The sequence below is a fragment of the Culex quinquefasciatus genome, chromosome 1, assembly GCF_015732765.1.
Source record: "Culex quinquefasciatus strain JHB chromosome 1, VPISU_Cqui_1.0_pri_paternal, whole genome shotgun sequence".
In the NCBI taxonomy this organism is placed as follows: domain Eukaryota; kingdom Metazoa; phylum Arthropoda; class Insecta; order Diptera; family Culicidae; genus Culex; species Culex quinquefasciatus.
Genome location: NC_051861.1, coordinates 71,952,553 through 71,960,130, shown reverse-complemented (window position 1 = coordinate 71,960,130; position 7,578 = coordinate 71,952,553). Strand labels below are relative to the sequence as shown.

At 39.4% G+C, this 7,578-nt stretch overlaps 1 long non-coding RNA gene across 1 annotated transcript; it reads right to left on the bottom strand.

Annotated features, from left to right (window-relative positions):
- Window positions 1–6,086: 6,086 nt before the first annotated feature.
- Window positions 6,087–7,157, bottom strand: LOC119765032. The gene is made up of 2 exons (XR_005276457.1): window positions 7,018–7,157; window positions 6,087–6,965 (listed from the first exon to the last, which is right to left on the bottom strand). It is a non-coding gene; the product is annotated as an uncharacterized LOC119765032 (long non-coding RNA).
- Window positions 7,158–7,578: the final 421 nt, after the last annotated feature.

Below are 7,578 nucleotides of genomic sequence, written 5' to 3'. Positions count from 1 at the left end.
GGCTAGTATGGAGATCGGAAGGAAAGGAGTCAAAAAATTGCTTTACGAACAGCAGAACAAAGGAGAGGGAGCGTTTTCTTGGGGCTTTTCTCCACCCTATCTGGCTTGCTTTCGCTGCCGCTGCTGTCCATTTGAATTTTTTCTTGACCGGTTCCTTCCGATGTGCATACACCGCTTAAATAGGGAGACTGGTCTAAGCTAGTTAAATCGATCTGCTTTGCTCCGTAGCTAATACACGTTTTCGCACCGCTGGGAGCTAATTTGGCTACTGAATCAAGCCCACCACGGGGATCTAATTTATTCATTTTCAAATTCTAGTCGTTTTGTTGATCGAAATCAATAAAACTACATTCTAGCATGATAGAACATGCTTCCAATTGCATTATATGTCCTAATTGTTTACTTACATCAATAAAAAATCATTTTCAAATTTTTAAAAGAGTTCATCCGATTTGCTCTCGACATGTTTGCACCCCAACTTTCGCACCGCGGGAAGCAAAGCTAAAGCTAAATTAGCCTTCGAGTTCATTCAGCGAAGAAAAAGTTCATCGGGGATCCGTCGAGTAGCCAAGATAGGTGCTCGAGAAGTCCCCGAGCTGCCGGTGGCTAATTTTTTCAGCGATTTTTAGAATTATTTGTCTTTGTTTGGTTGGAGTTACATTTATTTTAATTATCAAATTTGAGTGAATATTGAAGAAATCAGTTATTTGGTTCAAAACGACTTTATTAAATTGAAAAATTGTGTTCATTATCATTATTTAGTATTTTTTAAATGAAAAATAATCAACCACCTATATTTGATATAAGCAAATCATCACAGAAAATTTAAATTTTTTTGAATTATGTATAAAAATTCAAATATATATCAAGAATTTTCCATTTTGTATGCGACTGAAACTCACAAACGTTTTAATAATATTGTATTCGATATAATAATATTGAAAATCCCCGCCGAATCTCATGCAGAATTTTGAAATTAAATGTACAGATATAGTTTTTTGGTCGAAATGAGTAAAAACAGAAGTTGTTTTTATAGCTGTCGGCCACTATTTCTAGTAACAACCAGCAACCTCTGGATTGTGAGTCCAGTGCGCTGTCCAATTGATCCACACGGATCGAAATGAAGTAAACCAGAGTGAAAATAAACTTGACAGTTATCATACAAATATCTATTATCTGACTGAAAAACTCAATAGTAAAATAATCTTAAATTTGGAAACTCTAAAAAAAAGTGTGCAGAATTGAATTATAATTTTAACATTAAAGTATTTATTTTATACAGAAATTGCAAGTCGAAATAACAAAAGCTTAAAAATCGGAAATTTAGAAATTCGAAAGCATAAATTTAGGAACCCCCCCCCCCTCGCCACAACATTCATTTTTAATTTAAGAATTAATGAATTTAAGAATTTGTGAATTTGTGAATTTAAAAATTTAAGAATTTGTGAATTAAAAAATTTAAGAATTTTTTAAGAATTTAAGTATTTAAGAATTTAAGAATCTATTAATCCAAGAAATTAAGATCAGGATTGCTAGGATTGCTTGTTTTCAAATCCGTATTGGCTTATTTAAAATTTTATCCTTGAATTTTGCTTTTTACTCAATACAAATCACTTGTCTCTTGCATGTCCGGCAGTAGATCGGCAATGCGTTGACCAAAATTAAACAAACACAGCCCCAATCTGACCTAAAAAGTTAAACTAACAATCATCACCCCAGATTACCAAAAGTCATTTTTCATGCGTAAACATGCAGCACGGGAGGGAAAATATCTCCAAACTCGAATAATTGAAATCGAAAAATCAATTATCACTCCTAATGTAAACATTTACTGACGTGAGCAGGATAAACTCTTTGTTTACAAACTCACATTGGCCCAATAACATTGTTTTGCTTGAAAAAAACCATCCGTCAGACGATTTGCTCCCGGTAGATCCCGGAGCTAACCTGAGTTTTGTTTAGATTCGGATGAACACGGATGAACTCGAACCTAAATTAGCTCTCGCATAAGTACCGCGGTGGGCTTGACGCGGGTGCCAAATTAGCTTTGCAACGCAATTAGGTCCCTGCGGTGGAGATGCCCTAGTAAGCAAAGTGTCAACATTGCACTCAAAAACCACGTTACGCATATGTGGTATTTTTCCACCAGAGTTTTCACGGCCACGAGAAGAAACGATTTGTTTAACAGATTCGTCGCTTCATTGCAGCCACACGTAAAGCAATGAATCAATTGATTTTCTTACATTATAGAACCGTAATGTTCAATTTCGATATTTTTTATCAAACAGAAAAAACAAGAATGGTTTATTTCACTTAATCGTTATTTTGCCAACATTTTTGTTTCGCTATAACCTGCGCCGTTGTTGTAGCCGCACGGCAGCCGACGTTGTCGCTGGCCGTGATGGCGGCTGCGACCAGCCTTTCGAATTCGTGCACGGTTCGTCTGCCGCTCGGCGGCGGCGCCGCGTCGACGATGAGCCGCAGCCTGCACTCCAGTTCGCATGTCCGCAACAACACGACCAGCCGCTATCGGGCCAGGTCACCGGTAGCAGCTGCCTGGCCGCTGCAAAAAACATTTTTCCATGACATTTATTAAACTTATTTAATCTTGTCTGTCTTTTTGATGATATTTTAGAATAGCCTGGCAGCAGCCGGACGCCATCAATTTTTCATACGCCACGCCTGAGTTCGTTCAACACATAAATGGGAAATTTCAGTGGAAATATTGACAACACGAAAATCTTTGCGCCAGCATTAGCGTGTGTCACGTGTCGATTTAGCGAGGGAAATAGTTACGTGATTTTTCAGGTAGCATCAACGTGTGGATTATTTTGAGTGTACCTGAAAAATCACGTAACCCCGATTTTCCCCTCGCTAGACTCGTTTTACGTGACACACGTAAAAATAATGTGAAAGTGTACTGGCAAAAAAAAGTTTTCACGTTGATGTTACGTGAAAAGCCTTATGGTATTTTTCCACTAGGGTTTTCCATGTAGTTTTTATGTGTTTTGAAATGTAACTTCAACGGAACTCGAGGATGCCATTCGGCGAAATTTCTACGTGATTATTTTAGTATGAAAATTGATGGCGTCCGGCGAAGACCTGCTGCCGAACTTGTTCTCGCAAAATATCATCAAAAAAGAACAGACGGTAAGTTAAATAAAGTTTTAATGATTTTATTTATAAATAATCATAGAAATATTTTTTGCAGCGGCCGAATTCTGGAAGCAGCATACTTTTACCGGTGGCCACTTGGATTCTGGCCCGTTCTAATATAAGCGGCTGGTCGTGGTGAACGACGCAACCGAAAATGTCACGGACATTGCGGACACTTGCCTGGGTGCGAGGTTGCTTTGCGGCCATCTTCTCGTCGGCCTTGGCCAGTGTGGTGCCCGCGCCAAAGTTGTTCGAAGCAGCAAGTTGTATCCGGCAAGACCAACGAACCCGTGCACGGAATTCGAGAGCTGAACGTGGTCGCCCCAATCATCTTTAACATCTTCCTGGCCACGCCATCCTGGCCAACCATCCGAGCACCCAACTTGATCGGAAACTTTGCCTAGTTGCTCTCAAAGTACCTGCCCCTGGTGATGTGCAGCCACGTTAACGTGGCACAGACAGAAGTACCACAACTAACGACAACGACTTCGAAACGGGTTCCCGTGCGGCCACGAAGTATAGCGGAAACAGAAAGCTACGTACGAACGTCTTCCTGCTCGGTTTCATGAGAGACTGGACCATTCTTTATAAATGTTAGCAAAGGAAAATTGAATAAAACTATGATTTAAATTGAAACTAGAACTGCATTTCTTGTTTTTTTTCTGTTTGATAAAAAAAATATCAGAAATTAGACCACATTAGTACTAGAGGGTTCCTATAATGTTTACTACAACAAACATGTAGAAATCATCAATTGATTCATTTAGCTTTTACGTGTGAAGCACGTAGAAACGACGTGAATTGATCTGGCCAAGCAAATTCCGTTTCTACTAGGGCCGCCTCGTAGAAGTTACGTGAAAACTCTAGTGGAAAAATACCACATAGCTTTTCACGTAACTTCAACGTGAATGTTTTTTTGAGTGTAGCATCAACGTGTGGATTATTTTGAGTGCGATGCCTCTACTGATGACGTCATACCGTTCTTGCTTGCACAGGGCGATATAGACAAATCCAGCGAAAGCTAACCGCTGCTTTTTGATGGTGAGAGATTTGACAGCTCCCATACTAAATGTCTCGATTTTCATACTTTTTGTTATGAATAATTTTCTTCTAAAATAAAACACTTAACATATGAAAACTATATATTTTTGGTGCCCAAAATTCCTGCTGAATCGAATGGTGTACTTATCTCAATTGCAAATTTTTTGAACAGTTTTTATTTTAATAATATTCTAAACACATTTTGTGCACCTAATCAATCAATACTTTTATCATAAATAATCATTTTATTGCTTAAAAATTGAGTTTTCCTGAGCTCCCATATTCAAATACATGGAAGCTGTCATTTCTAACACCATTGGCCACCTAGCGGCCATTTCAAACTGGATACGTCTATAGGAATTTAATGGAAATTGCTTTTTTAATCATAAATAATGCGTTTTTAGTATATATTTAACAAGGCACAGACCATAAGAAGACATTTTTACGGAAATGACCATAATTCAGAATTACCGGAAGCCCTCAGGGAAGTCCCGACAGGGAAACAATTTATGGAATCATAAGCATTTGATAAATATAGTTTCCGATACTGCGTAGGAAAATTGTTTTTTACGGTGGTCATAATCCGGAATGAACGGGAGCCCTCAGAGATGATCCTACGAGGTTCCGATGAGAGGAGAACTCTACGAAACAATGTGAGTTGTCGAAATTCACGATTATTGTTTGAAATCAACATTTCGACAGAATCAACCACGGTTCAGTTCAGATTACACAGTTTTTTTTTAAATATTTTTTATTCGAGGTTCTCTGTCATATTTTAGTGAAAGATTAGATTCAGGAATTTCATTTATTTTCGAATTGGGAATCTTAACAGATATTTGATTAAAAGTTTTGTTACGCAATCAATTATAAGATGATTATTTTTGTGTTGGCTATTTTGAAGAAGTTTTGCGTATTCCCCATTGGTTTACCAAGATTGGTACTTCAATTCAAGGGGCTGCAGATCCTGCTGATCGCCTAGCTGGTTTCTGTTGCTGCTGATGTTGTGGCTTCCAGTCTAGTCCAAACTTGCGCATGTTGTTCATGTCTCGCTGGAAAACGACCTGGTGTTGTGTTGCGAACTTTTGGCGGCGGAAATACAACGTGGCACGTTGATGTGACGACTTGCTGGGCAAAGCGATGGCCAAGGCCCAGTTGACGTGAAACCACAGACAAACAGACGTGAATCATCATTGATTTTATCAAAAAATCCATCGTTTACCAAAGAAAGTTCGAAATTGGGCTGCACACTAGCGCTATCTGCAGTCCTGTTGCGAAAACATCATCATTTCGATAAACCAAATTAAGCGTGTACCCATTTTTCCCTCTAAGCGTGTACGAATGAAAACTGACAGGTGTTTGTTTATGTTTGCTATCGATTTTGTTTTCTCATTCTATGCCCAGAAAATTCGCAAAAGATGGGCTGGAAAGTTGAATAATCTTGCTAAACTCCCATCATAATAACATTCCACCTAGTATTCCGCAGCATGTTCTGCCCCGTGACCTGCAGTTTTGTTTATGAAATAAGATGAGAACCGGTGTGATGGGCAAGTCGCGTAAGATTGAATAAAACTGATCGCAGGTTGCGTGATTGTTATCTTCCAAGCTAATCCAACTGGCTGTGCCGGGTGTGGGCATGTAAAAGGGTTGGAGGTTGCGATTTAGTTTTAGCGGAGTGGCAATATCATTAGTTTATGTTACAGTGAAAAAAAAATAGCCACGGTGCCAAGGCGAATGGGCTGCTTCAGATTCAAGGTCTTCAAGGGGAACAACCTAGGAAATAGCATTTATACTGGCGGATTTCACCAAATTATGAGCATGTTTAACTGATGTCGGTCGGACGAAAAAACCAATGCAGCTGCTAGAGGTGAAGGGGAGTGGAAGTCCATCAATTAAATTGTGTTAAACTGATTTATTCTTTTACATATCTTGTTTTCAAAATGTTCAGTTAATCTACTCTGGACTGCCTTGAACTCCAGTGTTGTGTCTTTGTCTCCTCCTCCAAGTCTCTTTACCAAACAACAGATCGTTGGTCAATATGTCATCGACCGAAAGTCACACTTCTACCATATCGAATTATTTCAAGAAAATCTACCGCAGTTAACCAAATCAAATTAACAATGCAACATTGGATTTTCTCCCCACGTGTTGGCTATAAAGAAAACATTGCACACACACACGGTGATGCACTGAAACGTCAAAGGGCCAAGGGATACGGTGGCGCCACCGACGACGTTCGTGTCTTGTTGCGGTACTACGGCATCCATTTTTTGACTGATTTGAATTTGAAATGACGGTTTTAGTTGGCGATGGTTTGAAAAAGAGTTGCACGTCTGTTTGTCTGTGGTAAGGCATTTTCTGTGACGGGTACTTTTTTGTGGCAGTTGATTGGGTTTGACGCAAGCAGATGAACTGAGCTCACTGTGTGTTTACTCTCGCTAAAGAACAGTCGAAATAAAACTTATTTTCCATCCTATCTACAACAATCCTGGTTTTTTCACTGTTCCGGCTGTGGTGGCCAAGAGCGCTTACATGAACGCATCACTGCCGCGCTGCTCCTGCCGAATGCTTGACGAAAAGTGCTGCTGCTAGTACTCCGATTCCATCACTGTTCTGTCGCGCCACAGTTCAATAAACAGTTCCGCTCCTGTTTCTCCCATCGGTCCGCAGAAGAGCTGGCCGTTTCTTCTCTGCCAGAAATTGAGCAACAAGCGGGTTGCGATTCTGGGTCCGTAACATGACTGTCCGATTTGACTCGCCCGCTAATACCGCTGAAATAAACCAAATTAGTAAAAATAAAACTATTCTCAACACATTGTTTACCTTTTTCGTGAAGTTTTCTACCGGCAGAAGGACATTTGCGCAGCACAGGTTCGTTCAAATCCTCGCAAAACCTTAAAAACATTTAAATTCCTTCATATCTGCTATCAAAACCAGGAAGGTGCTGTGTCCTATCCCTCGCCTAGACCAGACCAAAATCCATGATAAAGCTGTCAGACCAAATCTGTCAGACCAAGACTGTCAGACCAAAAAGCAAAAGTAAACAATCTTGGTCTTCGACGTAGGTGCACACAAATCAAGAAAAGACAATTTGAAAAATAATTTTATTTTTCCAATTCAATGACTGGGTTTGGACTGCAAAATTGAATGGACGTCAGAAAATGATTTAACAGTGCGGCGTCCTGTACACCGACAATTAAATAAGCAGTTAAAAGCCTTATTCTTCCACTTTAATTTTTGATCGCGTTTTCGGTTTACACCTGAAAAATCTTGAAATTATTTATACGGATTTGTGATTCCTCTCTTTCCATCATTCCCTTGATCAAAACAAACGGTATGACGTCATAATTTTTCTAGTCTGACAGTGCACGGAGAGAAAAGTTA